This window comes from Panthera leo, chromosome D2 (genome assembly GCF_018350215.1).
Source record: "Panthera leo isolate Ple1 chromosome D2, P.leo_Ple1_pat1.1, whole genome shotgun sequence".
Taxonomy (NCBI): domain Eukaryota; kingdom Metazoa; phylum Chordata; class Mammalia; order Carnivora; family Felidae; genus Panthera; species Panthera leo.
Window position 1 is genome coordinate 42,686,818 of NC_056689.1, and position 17,811 is coordinate 42,704,628.

Consider the following 17,811-nt stretch of genomic DNA (forward strand, 5'->3'; position numbering starts at 1 on the left):
TCCCTATCTTACCCTGAGTAGCTTTCATTTTGCTGTCACCTAAGATCTCTTTTCCATCACCACTGGAATTCCCATTGTCTTTGTTTTGTCCTCCATTTCCAGGGGGAGGGAATCTTGCCTACCTTGGGCACTTTCCCTATGTCTGGATGTCTTTTCAATATTTATGTACATCATCTCATCCCTCATGAAATTCCTATGAAAGATAAGAAAGTTGGAATAACCTGCCCAAGGAACACAGCTGGCAAAAGGCAGAGTGAAGACATAGGGGTCGGCCTGATGGCAAAGGTCGCGTGCCATTACCTCCTCCTATTCCTGAGCAGTGATTATCTAAACTTTTATTCAGTGAGGCATAGACCGGCTTCCAGCTATAGTGCTCCTAGACTGGGGATATTAGGAGAATAGTTGGGGTGCACACAGCAGTTGGCTCCTTTTACAGGATTTGGAAAGACATCTGTAACAGGTATGGGGAAGGAGGTGATAGGAGACACTAATCAAAAAAAGAAATTTAAATACATAGAAATTTTTAGGTTAAGTAATATGAATGAGAAATTTGTCTTGTTGGACATTTGTGCTCAGAAATATTTTGTGTATTATGCTTTTTATTAAGGGGTAGAATTAAGAATGTATTGATTTGCCTGAATCGAATATATCTAGGTCAACAAAACCTTAAGAGAGGCGGACATAAAAAAGTGGAAGAAACTATCTTTTATTTTAAAAAGTTTCTGTTATGAAAAATTTAATACCTACATAAAGCAGAGAGGAGGAACACATCTCCTCTATGTATCTATCACTTAGTTTCTGTAATTACCAACCATGGCCAAACTTGTTTATTCTATTTATGGATTAAAAAAAGTTTTTAATGTTTATTTATTTTTGAGAGAGAGAGTGAGAGAGGAAGAGAGAGTGGGGGTGGGGCAGAGAGAGACAGAGACACAGAAGCAGGCTCCAGGTTCTGAGCCGTGAGCCCAGAGCCTGACATGGGGCTCAAACTCATGAGATGTGAGATCATGACCTGAGCCAAAGTTGGACACTTAACTGACTGGGCCACCCAGGCACCCCTATTTCTGGATTCTTTTGAAGCAAATCTCTGACAAATGATACAGACTTTTAAAAAATATATAATTATTACATCTAATAATTTAATAATTCCTTCAACATAAAAAATCCAATTAACATTTAAACTTCTCTTAATGTTTAATAAGTGTGATTTTTTTTAATAGTTCATTTGAATCAGGATCCAAATAAGGTTCATATTTTGAGATTAGCTGCAGTCTTTTAAGCCCTTCATTTTTATTCATTGCTTTTTGCTTTTGTCTCTTCTGTACAGTTTCCCCTCAGTCAGTTTGGGTAATGGCATCCTCATGGAATTGATTACTTTTTCCTTTTCCCCTTGCATTGTCTGTAAATAGAGACAGAGGCTTGACCAGATTCAGGGGAGATTTGATGGCAAGGCTGCTTCCTAGGTGGCATTGTGACCGCTGTTAGAAGGCATGGAGTGACTGGTTGTTTCTTTTTCATGATTAGCAGCCATGATGATCGTAGCCTAGGCCCATTAATTCATTAGGGTTTGCAATGTCATGTCATTATAACTTCATCATTTTCTCCATTTATAAGCTGGAAAACATCTACAAAGAAAAACTTCAATTCATTGGCCTTTGGATTACCCAGAAATCAAGTTTGTATAGGAAAGATAATTATGCTTAAGTCTTCCCCTTTACTTATAAGCTTTCAAAACAGTGATTCTATAACATCCTTCAAAGGTAACCAATGTAGTTTTTTCCCTTCTATTGAGCATCATCATGGACTCAATGGATTGAAACATATTTTGTTGTAGCTATTATCCTTATTGATGCTCAAATTGTCTCATCTTTGCCTGTGAGAGTCTATTCAAATTGGCTTGAGTCCAGTTAATGTGACCCTACAAGTCACTGATAGCTTCCTTACTTTCTGATTGGATAAGATATAATAGAATCATCTTGTTCATGTTCTCATCTGGAGCCTGCCATCTCTCCTTGGGACTCTGACTCCATTCATGGGAAATGCTATTTAGAGACCACCACCTGAGTGCTAGAGACGCTCATTACTATTGGATCAGTTGTTGTTTTTAGACGTTTTCAGTAAACATAGCTGGGTAAATGTGTATTTGTTTTTAAATAAAAGACATTGTGAATTCATAGTGCTACCTCCAGTTCTAATTCAGGATTATTGAGTTTTTACTTAACCATATCAATCTGATATCTGTATCTCCTTTCTCTTATGCTGAAAAATTCCAGGTCTCCTTGAACCAACATAATCTTTTAGCATTTTCCCACAAAATGTGCAACGGAGGCTGAGTTTTTGATTTTCTGGCAATTACAGGAGATATAGAAACTGGTAGAGAGTTTGAGAGGAGTCTATGCAAATATGTATAATGATTCCATATGTATGTAGACAAGTTTGATTTGAGGGTAAAGGAAAAGGAGCACATTGGGCCTGAGATATTGAAAACTCTTGAGCACTTCCTGTCTATGGTTTATCCCACTGATTGGGTCTCAGGTCACTGAGTGTTTCTGAATCCACCTGTTCTACCCATCAGCTCCACTTCATGAGGAAACTCTGGCTTGAGAGCAGTAGAGCTCGTGTTGGTGGTGACTCTAGTTAGCATGGGTTGCTCATCATGGTGGTAGGTTGGCTGCCTCAATTAATCTTTTACTCCTTGTTTCCGCCAAAGGGAGTTGAATGTATTCATCCCTCAGGGGTAGGATTAATAGGATGAACCTCCTTCAGCCACCATACAGACACACTGTCTGTTTCACATTGCCAGCTTTTTCCTAGTGAAGCCGTACCCTTGTTGCCTCGCTGGGGTCCATTCCTATTTTTACATGTGCCATATGTATTTGGGTCTCTTTTTATTCTATTAAAATAGCTGAATATTAAAGTGGGGTTGGGGGAACAACACACAGTTACCTTCCCATGTGCCAAGGCTTTTCTCTGCTCTTCTTCTTAGGTTTTCTTTGAAGAGGGAGAAGCAAAGATATTGATTTTGCCTGGTTTACTAGGGGGCAGGGTCATCATTCACTAATGGTTATGCGTGGAATTGGAAAATTACCTTTGGCGCTTTCAGATTACACTCCATAAAATCGCCCAGTATCACTGGAATATCCTGATCATAGCTCCACATCATGGCCAGACAATGATAAGATAGTAAGTTTTGCTTTGTGGCATAGGAAAGAATTGAAGGACTAGCTTGTGCTCAACCTTAGTCAAATATTGGAGCCAGATTTATCAGAGCTCTACTCTCTGGGTTCTGGACACTGTCTCTGGCAATAAGAGTGTGATATTTTGGTTGCTGTCTTCTATTGTCATTATCTGGGTCTTCAGGATCCTTGGAGTTGGGCAAGACTTTCACAACTCCTACATCCCAAACATGATATTATTTATCAGTTTTAAAACACTATCTTTATTTTTAAAATAAGAATCTGTAGAGTTTGAATCTTAAAGGAATTGTCTAGTACACATCAAGTCTACTTTATGGGTTAGGACATGATGAACTATGGAGGTGACACCAGTTTGTCAGTAGAGTGGTTTGAAGTAGGATAGAACGGAGATGGATTCTGACACTGCCACTTACTAGCTGGAAGACCTTGGATAAATCAGCTGACTTCTTCAAGTCCCAGTTCCTTATATATACACAGAAATGTTAGTATCTACTTTATAATGTCCTGAAAGTTCGAAGAGTCAATGGCATAGTACAATTGCATGCTCAGCAGATGTGGGTTTCCTTTCCCATCTGTATTGCCACCTGAATTATCAAACAAAAATAATAAAATATTGAACAAAATAGTTTCCACTTGTGAGGCCACCCAAAGCACACTGACTTTGCCCTGGAAGAATCCAATGAAGGCACTATCAGTCTTGCCTCTTTATCCCTAAAAGTGCCAGGTACCATCAATGTAGCCCCTTTATCCCTAAGAGCGCCGGGCAGGTCTGGGAGAGGAGTTCTTCCACCCATTTCCCTTGCTTTGAAGCAGCCATCTTCCCCTCTATCCCTTCCCTCCTCTCATCTTCCCTGGCCCCTTCTCTTTGACTCAGTTATTTCCCTGGTCCCTCCCTTTCCCTGCCTCTGCCTCCACTGAAGTTGAAACAGGACCATATTACACACCATGGTATGGCTCTTGATTAAAGCGATAGTGCTACAAGCTGTGGAAGTGCCCAGCTCCAGGAGTTTTCTGGAACTTCCAAGATGAAATATGATCAGTTTTCATCTGCTGTCTTTCTTTCTTAGAGATTTGATGAATTTTGCAGCATCACAATGCAGGATGCTCAGAAAGACCGTATTCTACAACAAATCTACTTAGTTTGTGGCTTGTGTTCCAGACTCCCTTAGCTCTGTGTACAGGGATGGTGGCTGGAGGCCTGGAAAGGTTGCTGCCTAGGTTCTCCTGCCTTATTTTTCCCTCTTCTAGGAAGACAATTTTTTCCTCACCCAGCTTTCTAGGGCAAAAACTCAGAGGCTTATACACAAACAAACTGGGTGAAAACTAAGAAATGAACTCAAATTCATGTCTTCCCAGATTCAAGGAGCAGAAATTTCTTTTTAGTTTCCCACTTTGCCTACATAAGGTGTTTCGAGTCCTGGGCTTCACACTTACATAGGGATGTCTTTTCAAACACTAATTTGGGGCCATGCAAAGCTAAGCTCCATTCTTATTTATTGGACTGAAAGACCACCACATCCATCCATCCATCCATCCACCCACCTACCCAAGTATCTATTTGTCTGTGTACTCACTGAACCATTCATTGATATATTTAACTAATATTTACAATGAATCTGTGTTGTGCAGGACACTTTCCTAGGCACTGAAAGTTAGTATAGAATAAAATTCACCCTAAGCCTTTCCTCAAGGAATTTTTAATCCCATAGGGAAGTGGGGACAAATGTACAGTTCTTTATGAGACAGGACCATGATAAATGTCACAGTGGTATGGACAAACGTAGGTAGAAGTACAGAGAAGGGAGAGATCCCTTCTGTCTGGAGTTAGGATCCAGTTGTGTGTCATAAAATAGGTACCCCTTGAGTTTGAAAAGCTGAGTGGAATTTCAATCGGTGGCAAAGGAATGAAGAGCATTACATACAGGGGAAATGAACTCGCAAAGGTGAAAGTGAGAAACCACAGTGTATTTTTCAACGTGGTAGATGGTAGATGTTAGTGCAGGGGTGGATTAGACTAGAGACTCAGGTCAGGATCTGACCCTGGAGAGTTGCAAGTGTTCAGCCAGGGATTTTTGACCTGTGGTGAGAAGCAGTCCACAGCAACGCGTTCCTTTATTTCTCTTAATCAGGTTTAATTTGCCCTGAGGCCCCACCTGGCAGGCTGGCAGGAGGCCCAGCAGCAATTATAATGTGACTTTGTCCCCCCTCCCATGGTTTGTCAAAGATTCTCCAGCTTATCTGGTATCAGAACATTTGGGAGAGGACCTGGGTCTGTCTTCCCTCTAGTGATCTTGTTCTCCAGCTGCCTAATGCAGCTGTAGAGTTCTTATCCCTGTCTGCGGCTGGAAGTACCTCCTCTCTGCTGGCTTCTGCCTCTTTTTGCAAAGTTTTCGCTTCATCCGCTCCGCTTCCTGGACACACTCAAGAGTAATTCTCTTTAATGCACCTACAGTGTGTGTGCATGTATGCACACGTGCGTGCACACAAACACACACACATACTTACTTGCTCATGTGCATATGCACACACTCGCACACTCACACAAAACTCTTACACTGTCCCAAGAGTAGAAAAAGGTAAGGGTAAAGACAGTTTAGACTTTCAGAAACAAGGCTGGGCTCTCTTTCCTGGCGTGGGGATTGGGAAAGGAGATACAGATACTTGTTAGCTTTTTTCTAAATAACTCCCTTAGATACAGAACTACTGTATGAGATAAAGGAAACTGTCTAGAAATTTCGAGTAGGAAAGTAACAGGTTAGCGCTGATCTTTGGTAAGAGCACCCTGGTTTGAGTGGCAGGAGAAGTACCTATCCTCAGGGCCTAGTTCACATGGCTGCAGTCACAGCTCAATGCACGCTTATTCAGTGAATGGGTACATAAAGGAATAGCAAACTAGAGCGACAGTTCAGAAGGAGAGCCAATTCCCGAATCATGGATGTGACTGTGAAAATGGAGACAAGTTGCCCAACAAGGAATTTCAGGAAAGTGAAGGGACTCTGACTGGAAGTGAGGAGTGATGTCCCAACTCTCTGGGTGGTCTCCCTGTGAAATGGGGCCATAGAGACACCCTGTGGCTACCTACCAAAGACTCCTCCTACCTTGGTTTTCTCTCAACATGGAGTCTGTTCTGGGCTTTGAATGATTCAGATGGGAAATTGGGGAGCTGGGAGGAACCAGAGGGAATGGAAGAATATGGAAAGGAAGATTGAGGCATCTTTGCAGGGAGAGGCATACCTGACCTTGCTATCTAAGCTTCAGGCCAGAAGGGTGGGACCGAGGCAGCGTTGAGGCTGGTAGACTAAGTGACAAGGGTCAGCTCTGTCTCAGCAATCCCTGTTCCTGGAATCCTGATTCGTAGGGAGCTTAGGGTCAGGGAGGGATGGGCTCCACAGGCAGTGGCATTGATGGCCACATCTTGGAAGAGCTGAGAATATAAAGGAAATGAGATGGGCTGACCCCTCTCAGAGGTAATGGAGGATTCCAGGATCCAGGGAATCCTGACTTCGCCATCTCAGAGCAAGTTTTTACTCTCCGCTTCCATTGAGTGCCCTCTTTAAGGTGGCTCCTGGGTTGGGTCTTCGACCAAGAATAGGAAACTTATTACCAGTCTAGAGGGGAGTCTTGGGCTGTTGGCAGAAGCTGTGGCCAAGGCAGTCTGGTCCTCATGTTTATTCACCGGTTTTTAGTTGGAGATTACTGCAGGAGTACACTTTCCTCTCCTTTAAAGGAGCCCTTTCAAGCACTCCTGACCAGATCAGGTATCACAGGTGCTTTGAGACTACTTTCCTTTGATCCCTACTCAGTTTTGCCATGTTGGGTGTAGGACCAACACTTTGCCATGCAGGGAAGGAGTAGCGTAACAGATGGCAAGAAATACACTGTCTTTGGGGTGCCTGGGTGGCTTGGTCGGTTAAGCATCTGACTTCAGCTCAGGTCATGATCTCACACTCCGTGAGTTCGAGCCCCGCATCAGGCTCTGTGCTGACAGCTCAGAGCCTGGAGCCTGTTTTAAATTCTGTGTCTCCCTCTCTCTCTGCCCCTCCCCTGTTCATGCTCTGTCTCTCTCCATCTCAAAAATAAATAAACGTTAAAAAAAAATTTTAAAAAGAAATACACTGTCTTCATTTCATGCTTGACCAGCTGTCCCCACCCCTCCCCTTGGGCCTTCACATCTTCCTGAAGCATAGGGTACTTTCCCGTAGTCATCTGGAGGCCAGGCTGTCATCTACTTGACATGTGGATCTCAGACCTGGGCATGCACTCAGCTTCTGAATGGGCAAGGACCACAAGTAGGTCATTCTGAAAGAGGATGTGTGACCCATCATAGAGATAGAAACCTATGTTGAGGCTTATGAAAAATAACAAGAGAGATTAGCAATCAACAAAGTTGATTAGTTGGTAGTGAAGCTAAGGCGGGGGAGGGGGCATTTTTTAATCTGCCCCTGGTCTGATGATCTGGCCTTCATAGAAGTTTCCGGTAATCATGGTTGTACTCAAGAGCTTTTCTCTCCTCCCTCCCCGCTTTCCTCTGCCTCCTCCTCCTTTCTTTCTTCTTCCTTCCTTCCTCTTCCTTCTTCTTCTCTGTCTCTCTCTTTGTCTATCTCTCTGCCTCTGTCTCCATCTCTCCCTCTCTCTAGGTCTTTCTTAATTGCTTTAGAAGTCCTTTATTAATTCCAGGACTTCTTGGCTATGTACCCAGCCCCAGAGAAAAATAACATTTATATAACTTTGGATTCCAGAAACACAAAGGTAAGCTTATTTGTGGGGTTGAATATTAAGAATATCCTAGGGGCGCCTGGGTGGCGCAGTCGGTTAAGCGTCCGACTTCAGCCAGGTCACGATCTCACGGTCCGTGAGTTCGAGCCCCGCGTCAGGCTCTGGGCTGATGGCTCAGAGCCTGGAGCCTGTTTCCGATTCTGTGTCTCCCTCTCTCTCTGTCCCTCCCCCGTTCATGCTCTGTCTCTCTCTGTCCCAAAAATAAATAAACATTGAAAAAAAAAAAATTTAAAAAAAAAAAAAAAAAAAAGAATATCCTAGAAGATGATAAATCTCCTGGACAGGATTTCATCAACACCCTCTTCCACTGCCCATCTCGGGGTGGGGGAAGAACAAGGGTCCTGAGTATATGGTGACTGACTGCCCTTCCGTACTTTATTCCAGATAAGAATTTCTATGATATATTGTTTTACTTAATCTGCCCAACAAATCAGCAAATAAGGTGTTTTTAAAGCCTTCCCCCTTTTTATTATGCCAACTTTAAAGTATAGAGAATTTAAGAGACTAGTATAGTGAATACCTATATATCTCTCACCTACATTCAACAATTGTTAGCATTTTGCTGAATCTGCTTCTTGCTGTATCCTTTTTGTTCTGCCCTGAACCATCTCATAGGAAATTGCAAGCCTCATAAAACTTCACCTCTAAATACTTCAGCATGCATCTCCTAAAAATATTTTTCTCCCACAAAACCACTATGCTGTTTTCACACCTCAGAAAATTAATAATACCCCAATATCATTTAAAACCCAGTTCATACTCAAATGTCTCCAGTTGTTCCTCAAATGTCTTTTCTGGCCTTTTGTTTTATTTTGTTTTTTAATCAAGATTCAATTAAGTTTCATGCTTTGAAACATTCAATTTTTTTTTTTTTTTTTTTTTTTTTTTTTTTTTTTAAGGATGTGAAACTAATGCTTCCCCAGCCCTCCCCTGGATGCAAATAAGCTTGCCTAAGATCGAGCAAACCCCTGGGCATTTAGACTGCAGTTCCCCGCCATGGCTGTAGAAATCCAAGTCTGCACATTCCCTATATCAGGAGTCCTCAGATCTGGTTTTCACAGGCTAGTCCCATTTCCAAAAAGAATTTCAACCCAAGATTGTCAACCTTTAATTACGCCAGATGTAATCATTAAAAAACCCTATCATCTATTACTGCTGTCACTTAACATAAATAATAACACTTGAATGCCCAAATCAAAGACACGGTTTCAGAATAGAGGATGGTTTTGCAGGAGTCCAGTTATCATGGTGGCTGTGGAATCACGGGGCCAGGATGGAGTAGGCTCTACACTTGCCAGACGGCTGAGCTTGTAGCGGCCTCTGAGGGCAGGGAGCTCACTAGTTGGTGGTGGGGACCATGGAGCAGGGGCTGAGGACCTTAGGAGTTGTCACATGAAATGTTGATGCCTTGTTCTCTGCAGATGCAGATGTCCCCCTGCCCTACCAACACTTTAGTGTGACAGTTTTTGAATATCTTCCACCACTGCCATTTTATCCAATGTTTTTAGCTGGAGCCTTCTCTGTGTTTCCGCTCAGTTCCTTGTAATCAGCTCCTCAGTTATGGGGAGGCTTTTGAATCCTGATTGTCCTGGAGGTAGGGTGGCCTGCCCTCCTGTTTTCATCCCCGTGTCTGGGAGGGGCGGTATGGGAACCTGACCGCCAGCTCCTACGTCATTCACACACTCCTGGGTGTGCTGAGTGAAGGCTTATTTATTTGCTGGACGGATCAGGGTGAAGCCTGGCCAGCCCCCTCCCCCAGGGCAGGTCCTCCCCCCTGGGTTCTCCCCCGCCAGGACACTAATGGTGGCCTGCATCCTGCTCTGGGAATTCAGTCCTCAGTTCCATCTCACCACAGGCCTCGCTCGGGTCAGACCCCTGTAGCACCTGGTGGTCAGTCCTTGAATTCTGTTGTCCATGATGGAAGATATTTGGGAGAGGGAAAGATTTTGGATAGAGTAGAGGCCATGATTGTCTGCCCTGCCAGTGCGTCCTAACTCGGTTTGGGGCAAGTGATCCCCCAGAGAGGCAGGCCCGCCCCGCCCCTCCTTGCCTTCCACACGAGACTGCTTATCCTTCCATCAAGTCCGCAGGGGCAGCGCCGCATGGAAAGACAGTCCTGCGCTAGGTCAGGCCATCCTTTGCCTGGGGGTCCGGGAAATCTCCGGGGCTTCTGCTTGTTTCCGTCTTGCCACAAGTGCTGAGAGCAGGCTGGACGTGCTGAACCCCGACTATTTGTGCACGTGGGTTCATCTCTCACAGCCACTGCCTCCCAGGAGCGGGTCAAAGGAGTGCGTGCGGAGGAAACACGAGGACCATCAGGCATCAGCATCCGGGGGGGAATGAGCACAGACTAGTCTGGGAACCCACCCGGAGGGTACATGGGATGGAATCACAAAATGCAATACAGATTTCCTGCCGGAAGCCTCTCCTAACAGGAACCCGGGAGACTGAAACCACAGCTGTCTGTGGGCAGCAGGCTTCCCCTCCCAATGCAGAGGGAGTGGCCTTGCTCCTGGGAGACTCCTCAGTCCCCCTGAGACATGAGGACACCCCCATCACCAGGTTCTATGTGGAAGCTTGATCCAAGAGAACAGGGACTTTTCTTCTAGGGCACCACAACCTCCATGAGCTCTGGGAGGGCCTGGTGGGTGCTTCAGCTCCCAGGCTGTCCCAGTTATCCTGTGTGTCCAGCCTCAGCATTGAAGCCTCTGCCCACGACGTGGTGCCCACCAGACAGTGAGACATACAGCGGCTGGCCTGCCTGCCGGGCAGCTTCCAGGACGCCTGCTTCAAGGTGAGCTAATCAGAATACGGTGCCAGACAACAGCTTTCCACATGCAGCATGAAGGTTATTAGCTCTGTTGCTTCCAGAGTAGAGAGTACATGTCAGAGAACTTACACACACACACAGCCACCCCCACATACATTACATACACGTACACACCACACACCACACACCACACACAGACCACATGCAGGCCACAAATACATAGACCACACTCTACACACAGCCTGGCTCTCCATGGCCACTGCCCCTCTCAGGTTGTGTTCCTGGGATGGATGGTGCTTGCTCCACGGGTCCCCCTGTGCTGATGTGGCAGAGAGAGGCCCTGGTGCCTCCTTAGTGTCTAGTGGGGGAAGGCAGGGAAACAGAGAGGACCCCATGGAGGTATTGAGGGATCTCAGTGCCTTGGCCTCCCTCTCCCTTGGCAGGCCTGGCCTGCCCTTCAGGTGCATGGGTGTTGGAGTGGGACCTGCCATGGGGCAGAGGAGAGGTGTAGCACCTGGAGAGCGTGAGGAGCCTCCATACATCTTCTTGGGGAAGAAGCTTCTAGCAGGAGTTGTTGTGGGGACAGCCCTGGGGCTGGAAGGAAGGCTGGTTCCCAGCAGGAAAGGCTCTTGGAGCTCTCAAGGTCTGGCCACATTCCTCAGTGTCTCTTTCCTGGCTGGTTGTGGCTTGACCCCTCAAAGCTGACCATTTGGCTGCCTCTGGACCAAAACCAGACACGATATTCATTGCGTGTACCTGTTCTGGTGTGGCATTCTTCAGTGCAGGTGTTTGAAGGGCAGAGAATTTGAAAATGCTTGACTGCTTTGAAGTGGAAGAGGAATCAACGTCATAAAAGTTGGAACGAAGAGGGTATCTGGAACGTACTAAGTGCTCAGCAAACATTCGGTGAAGGCCCGGTGGAGAGTGCTTCATCGGAAGAGACGAAAAGCATGTTGCCCTGTTTGCAGCATACAACCACCCCGAGAGGCTCTGCACACGCCCACGGACGACATGAGGTGGACGGTTTCACAAGTGGAAGAGGCCATCTTCATGGAGCTGACAGAGCCTCCTCTGCCCCTGCAGTCTTGGCAGCTGTGTGGACCCCTCCAGGGCCTTCACTTCCGCTCTGAACATGGAGGCTGCTTCTGTAGAAAGGTTTGGGGGCATTAATTAGAAAAGGATTTGGAGGTCCAGGCAGGGAAGGAATTCCTGCACAAACCAGGAGAACTGGCCTCATAGATTAACTCACCTGAAACCAGAGAGGAAAGAAAACAAGTTTTCTCTTCCATTCTACAAGAACAGAAGGGAGACTTTTCAGCCCCTTTCAGTGGAAGGACATTTATGTTGAAATATTTTCGGAAGCTCTGGGATGTGTCTAAAGGAGAAAATCTGCTGCGAACCCATCATCTGATTTTGTGAGTGGAGGTAGGCCTTTGTCTTGGCTGAAATAGAGACACTTCAGTTTGAAGTCCAGAGGATGGAGGGGTTTGGGGCTACAGCAAGCTGTTGCAGAGAACAAATGGGCCTCTTCCAATGCACACATCTTCCTGTTCATCCAGCATACCTGGGCTGCAGATTTGGATCAGAATTGGCAGAACTCCATCCACCTGGGAAAGGCTACACCTTTTCTTGGGTTTGGAGCCTGTTTCTAGAAGGTGCCGATGCCAAACTGTGTCAGGCTGAAGCTTGGCTGAGCCCTTTTCCTGTTCTCTTAAATGGGGCCAACCAATATGCTGTGGTACTGAAGTCTGAAAAATCTGGAACAGGTGAAAAATCTGGGCAAGATTTTTTTTTTTTTTTTAAGATCGAACACTTCCCAAAATCAAGCAGCTGAACTTGGTAGATAAAATGTGAATACAGAGGTTTCTAACTGAAGGAATAAATGACTTCTGAGTGGCATTTAGAAACATAGGAAGAGAGGGAGGAGACTGGATGTCTTTAGATCAGCCATGGAACTCTCTCCTGCCCTGGAGCAGCCACCATAATTCCTTCCATCCCTGGCAGCAGTGGTACCCGAGTTCTCCTTAGCTTGCTGCAGGCAACTTGTCACCCCACTAGGGCTGTAATGGCATCTTATCCCCAGGTCTTGGAGAGTTCAGTCTGGAGTGGTTCTACGGTGCCAGTTATCCTCTTAGTGGGTGCAGGGGTCAAGGTGATCATTAAGTGACGAGGACCCCCTGCCCTTTCTGATGCAGAGGATTCTCTGCTTGTCTTTCCTGATTGGTACTTGCTTGTGGATGGGTGGTTTCTATGTAGTTAGAGCCAATGCATTCCCTTTTTGAAGTTTATACAAGACTTGGGAGGATATGCAAGGGGGACCATCTGTAAGTGACTGAGCTTGGCTACTTGACAAAACAGCCAGTCTTCTGTCTGTTGACTTCATAATCTAAATAGCTTTCAAATAATCCCAGTTCTCTTCAGCCCCACTACACTGCCTTAGTTCATGCTCAAACTTTTAAATAAAGCTTTATTATGACTTTTTTTGGTTACAAGTAACAGAAATGAAACCTTGGACTTAACAAACAAAATAAGACTTTCCTTCCAACCTGGTGGAATGCAGAGGAAGCTGGGCTTCAGAAATGGGTCAGAGCCTGGACAGCCTGCAATCATGATCTCTCTCTTTTGTTTCTCCTGCATTGTTTGCCTCATTTCCTTTTCTTTTTCTTTTTTTTTACGTTTATTCTTTTTTTTTTTTTTTGAGGGAGAGAGAGAGAGAGCACAAGGTGGGCGGGGGGGGGGGGGGGCAGCGAGAGAGGGGACACAGAATCCGAAGCGGGCTCCAACCTCATTTGTTTTTCTAACTTTAATTTAAGTATAGTTAACATACAGTGTAATATTAGTTTTTGGTGTACAATATAATAATTCAATACTTCCATATGGCATCCAGTGCTCATCACGACGAGTGCACTCTTTAATCCACCCCCCTGCCCCGTCCCCAATTACCATTAGTGTGTTCTCTTAAGAGTCTGTTTCTTGGCCTATCTCTCTCCCTCTCTTTTTTCCCCTTGCTCATTTGTTTTGTTTCTTAAATTTCACGTGACTAAAATAATATGGTATTTGTCTTTCTTGGCTGATTTATTTCACCTAGCATTATAATCTCTAGCTCCATCCATGTCATTCCAATTGGCAAGATTTCATTATTTTTTGTGGCTGAATAATATTCCATTGTATGTATTTGTTCTTTATCTGTTTGCCAGTCAATGGACACTTGTGCTGCTTCCATACTTTGGCTATTATAAATAATGCTACTATAAACATAGGGGTGCATGTATCCCTTTGAATTAGTGATTTTGTATCTTTTGGGTACTCAGTAGTATGATTACTGGATTATAGGGTAGTTCTATTTTTAACTTTTTGAGGAACTGCCATACTATTTTCCACAGTGGCTACACCAGTTTTCATTCCCACCAACCGTGCAAGAGGGCTCCCCTTTCTCCACATCCTCATCAACACCTGTTACTTTTTGTGTTTTTGATTTTAGCCATGCTGACAGGTGCAAGGTGGCATCTCACTGTAGTTTTGATTTGCATTTCCCTGATGATGAGGGATGTTGAGCATCTTTTCATGTATGTTGGCCAGTCATGAATGTCTGGATGTCATCTTTGGGAAAATGTCTATCCATATCTTCTGCTCATTTTGTAATTGGATCCTTTGTTTTTTGGGTGTTGATTTATATAAGTTCTTTATATATTTTGGATGCTAACCCTTTATCAGGTATGTCATTTGCAAATATCTTCTCCCATTCTGTGGGTTGCCTTTTAGTTTTATTGATTGTTTCCTTCACTGTGCAGAAGGTTTCCTTTTTGATGTAATCCCAATAGTTTAGTTTTGCTTTTATTTCCCTTGCCTCAAGAGACATAGCTAGAAAAAAGTTGCTATGCTTGATGTCAGAAATCTTATTGGCTGTGCTCTTTTCTAGGATTTTTATGGGTTCTGGTTTCATATTTAAGTCTCTAATCCATTTTAAATTTATTTTTTGTGATATGGTGTGAGAGAGTGTCCAGTTTCATTCTTTTGCATGTAGCTGACCAGTTTTCCCAACACCATTTATTGAAGAGACTGTCTTTTTCCCATTGGCTATTCTTTCCTGCTTTGTTAAAGATTAATTGACCATATCATTGTGGGTTTATTTCTGGGTTTTTTATTCTGTTCTATTGATCTTTATGTCTATTTTTTTGTGACTGTACCATACTGTTTTGATTACTACAGCTTTGCCTCATTTCTTGCAGAATAGCTCCCTCTATGCTCTAGTCTGTCTGACAAATAAAACTGCCAGCTTCCTCCAGGTTCATAGTCACAGGCTAGGGCCTCCAGGGATGGGAGTAACATTCTCTGGTTCCCAATGGCAAGTCTGCAGGCATGGGAGGACTGTGAAAGGCTGAAGTTCCTCGTTTAAAGACCAGAGCTGAATAAATATGTGGCTCTTATTCCAGGCTGGATTTCCAGGGCAGCGTAGGGGGCAGGGCGATAGAATGCCTGCCACCCCCTCCCCCTCCTTGCTCCATGGATGTCCTGCTTTGGCTCTGTCTCCTGTGTGGCTACAGTCTCCCATCTAACGGCAGGCCTGCTCCTAGCTCCTCTGCCAGAAGGAGCTCCTACCTCCTCGGCTCTGCAGGCAGGACTGACAGTGCAGTTCTAACCACCTTACCTCCTGCCAGACACCTCACACGCTCTCATTTGTGTGTCTGCTCCTTTGCTCATGCTGCTGCCTTTGCACAAAACGCTCACCTAGCTCTCTTCTGTCTGATCACCCCTCATCTATCAGGCATCCAGCCCAGACCCCCTGTTCCTGGCCAGCCTTTCCCAGACATAGGATCTGCCGCTCACCCAGCCACCCCCTGGAAGTGGCATCGACCCTCCTGCTAATCCAGGGTGTTGTCTGGAGTCTCTCCCAGTGGAACTGACCCCTCCAGGCAGGGACTACTCAACTTCCCCCTCAGGAAGCCCTGATTAAATGCACGTCAAAGGAAGAAGGGTGTGGACAGAAGCAGTTGCTGAAGCCTCCTATGTGGTCCTGGGTGACAACAATGAGAGGGAGGCGATAGTTCCTTTTACACTCTGGGTTCTTGGGTACCTTTCTGGTTCTCACTGTCTTGTGAGAAGTCTGCACACATAGCGACACAGGGCTAGGGGAGTTTTCTGAGGCCCCCAGAATAGAAGTCATCACCCGGCAGGCGCTCGTCTTGGGCAGTCAGGGCAGGGTGTGTGGTTTGGGGCTGCAGGGCTGAAGATGCAGACCGGCTGGGGAGGGACAGGCTGGATTCAGGCTGCAGCCTGTGCCTTCTCCAGGGGATATTCAGGTGAAGCGAGAAAGGAGAACAGCAGGGAGGAGAAATCAAACCTAGATGCCCACCCCCGCGGAAGGGCCTGTTTTCCCAGGCGCAGCTGCCTGCTGGGAGGCTCTGGCAGGCTCCGCACATGGAACCACTCCAGCCTGGGCCTTGGAAGTGCCTGGGAAAAGGATGTCACACAGTTCTCAAGCCACAGTCAGGTGTTAAATATTCTACCCTCCTCCTCTCCCCATTATAGAGCCATGCATGTCTATTGCGGAAAATTGTGAGATATGGACAAGTCAAAAGAAGGAGAAATAGGTACCCATAAGTCCATCATCTAGAAATAACCACTGTTAGCATTTGGTGACTTTCCTTTCTGGCTTTTCCTCTATGAATTTTTTTTTCTATTGGTGATCTCATGCTATGAATACAGATATTTGTCTATTATTATTAGTTTTATATACAAGCATTTCTTTTCATGGCCATAAAAACACTCTATACTTTTTAAGGGCTCCATAGTATTCTGTTGCTGGATGACTCACAATTCGCTGAATGATTTCAGGCCAGGATTTTAAGAGTATGTTTTCAGCACTGTGGAGAAAGGGCAGCAGCCACACCCGGCGGCAGAGTCAGGCTTGGGGCACTGCAGAGGTTGTGTAGAGGCCGGGACCTGGGTCCAGGCGGCCTGTGGTCACACCCTAGTTGTGACTGAGAACGACAGCTCCAAGAGCTGACACAGAGGAAAAGGCGCAATCCCGTGTCGCAGGAAGAGGTCGATTTTGCATTCTGTTTTTCACTTACTCGTTGCAGGACTTTAGATAAGTTATTCAACCCTGCGGGGCTTCAGTTTTCTCATCTGAAAAATGAGGTGGTAAATGACGCATTCAAATGACTGTATAGAATATAAAGAAAACATACAATAGGCAACATGGGGAACCCATAATATTTAAATATATAAAAATTAAATGAGACTGTAATAGGTCATGTACGACACACTTCCATTCTATACAACATGGGATATGGAAATACTAGACTCTAGGAAAGAGGCACGGCTTAATTAAGGGCGAGAATGTGTGAAATCCTCAACAGTGTCTGGCATAGGAAACAAGTGCTAATACTTGTTGGAAGGAGATGCAGGGATGTGTTCAGTTCTAGTCATCAGTTTAATGAACTAGATTTAAGAGCAGAGGCAGGGCAGTCAGTGAGCCTAGCAACGACTGACCTCTTCTGGACGCTTCTGTGCAGAGCGAAACCAAGCTCTCAGAGGCCCCGTTGCGCAGGGGAGGATCTGAGGGTCCTTCCCAGCTTCCTCAAGCCCTTGACCTCCTGCTTGATTTCCTAACTGACTGCTCAAAAAGATGGAAACCCAGGTTTGGGTGTTATTGTTGGCTCTCTGAATTAATTGCCAGAAAGCTTTGTAGGAAGTGTTAGCCTGAGCCTCAGTGACCGAGGTGTGGAGTTGCCCTGGCACACACTGGAGGGACTATCTGGAAAACCAACAATATCTCCTGAGGTTCTCAGCATAATGTTGGGCATTCAGGGATGCAGTGACATTCCACTGGAGAGGTGGGTATATGGGGAGAGCTGGGCTTTGTTCAGACCTTCCGGTAGCCCGATCTCTGGTCCCCGTGGTTGACACTGTTTAGAGGTGTGCCCTGAATTAGAGTGTTGTCCCCTATGGACGGTATGTCCTTTGGTAGTGCAACCAATCATTTGTGTAAAATGGATGTGATAACACGTGGGGTGCAAGGCAGGGGTGAGGACTAGCATGTGTAGCACGTCTGGCACAGCCCGC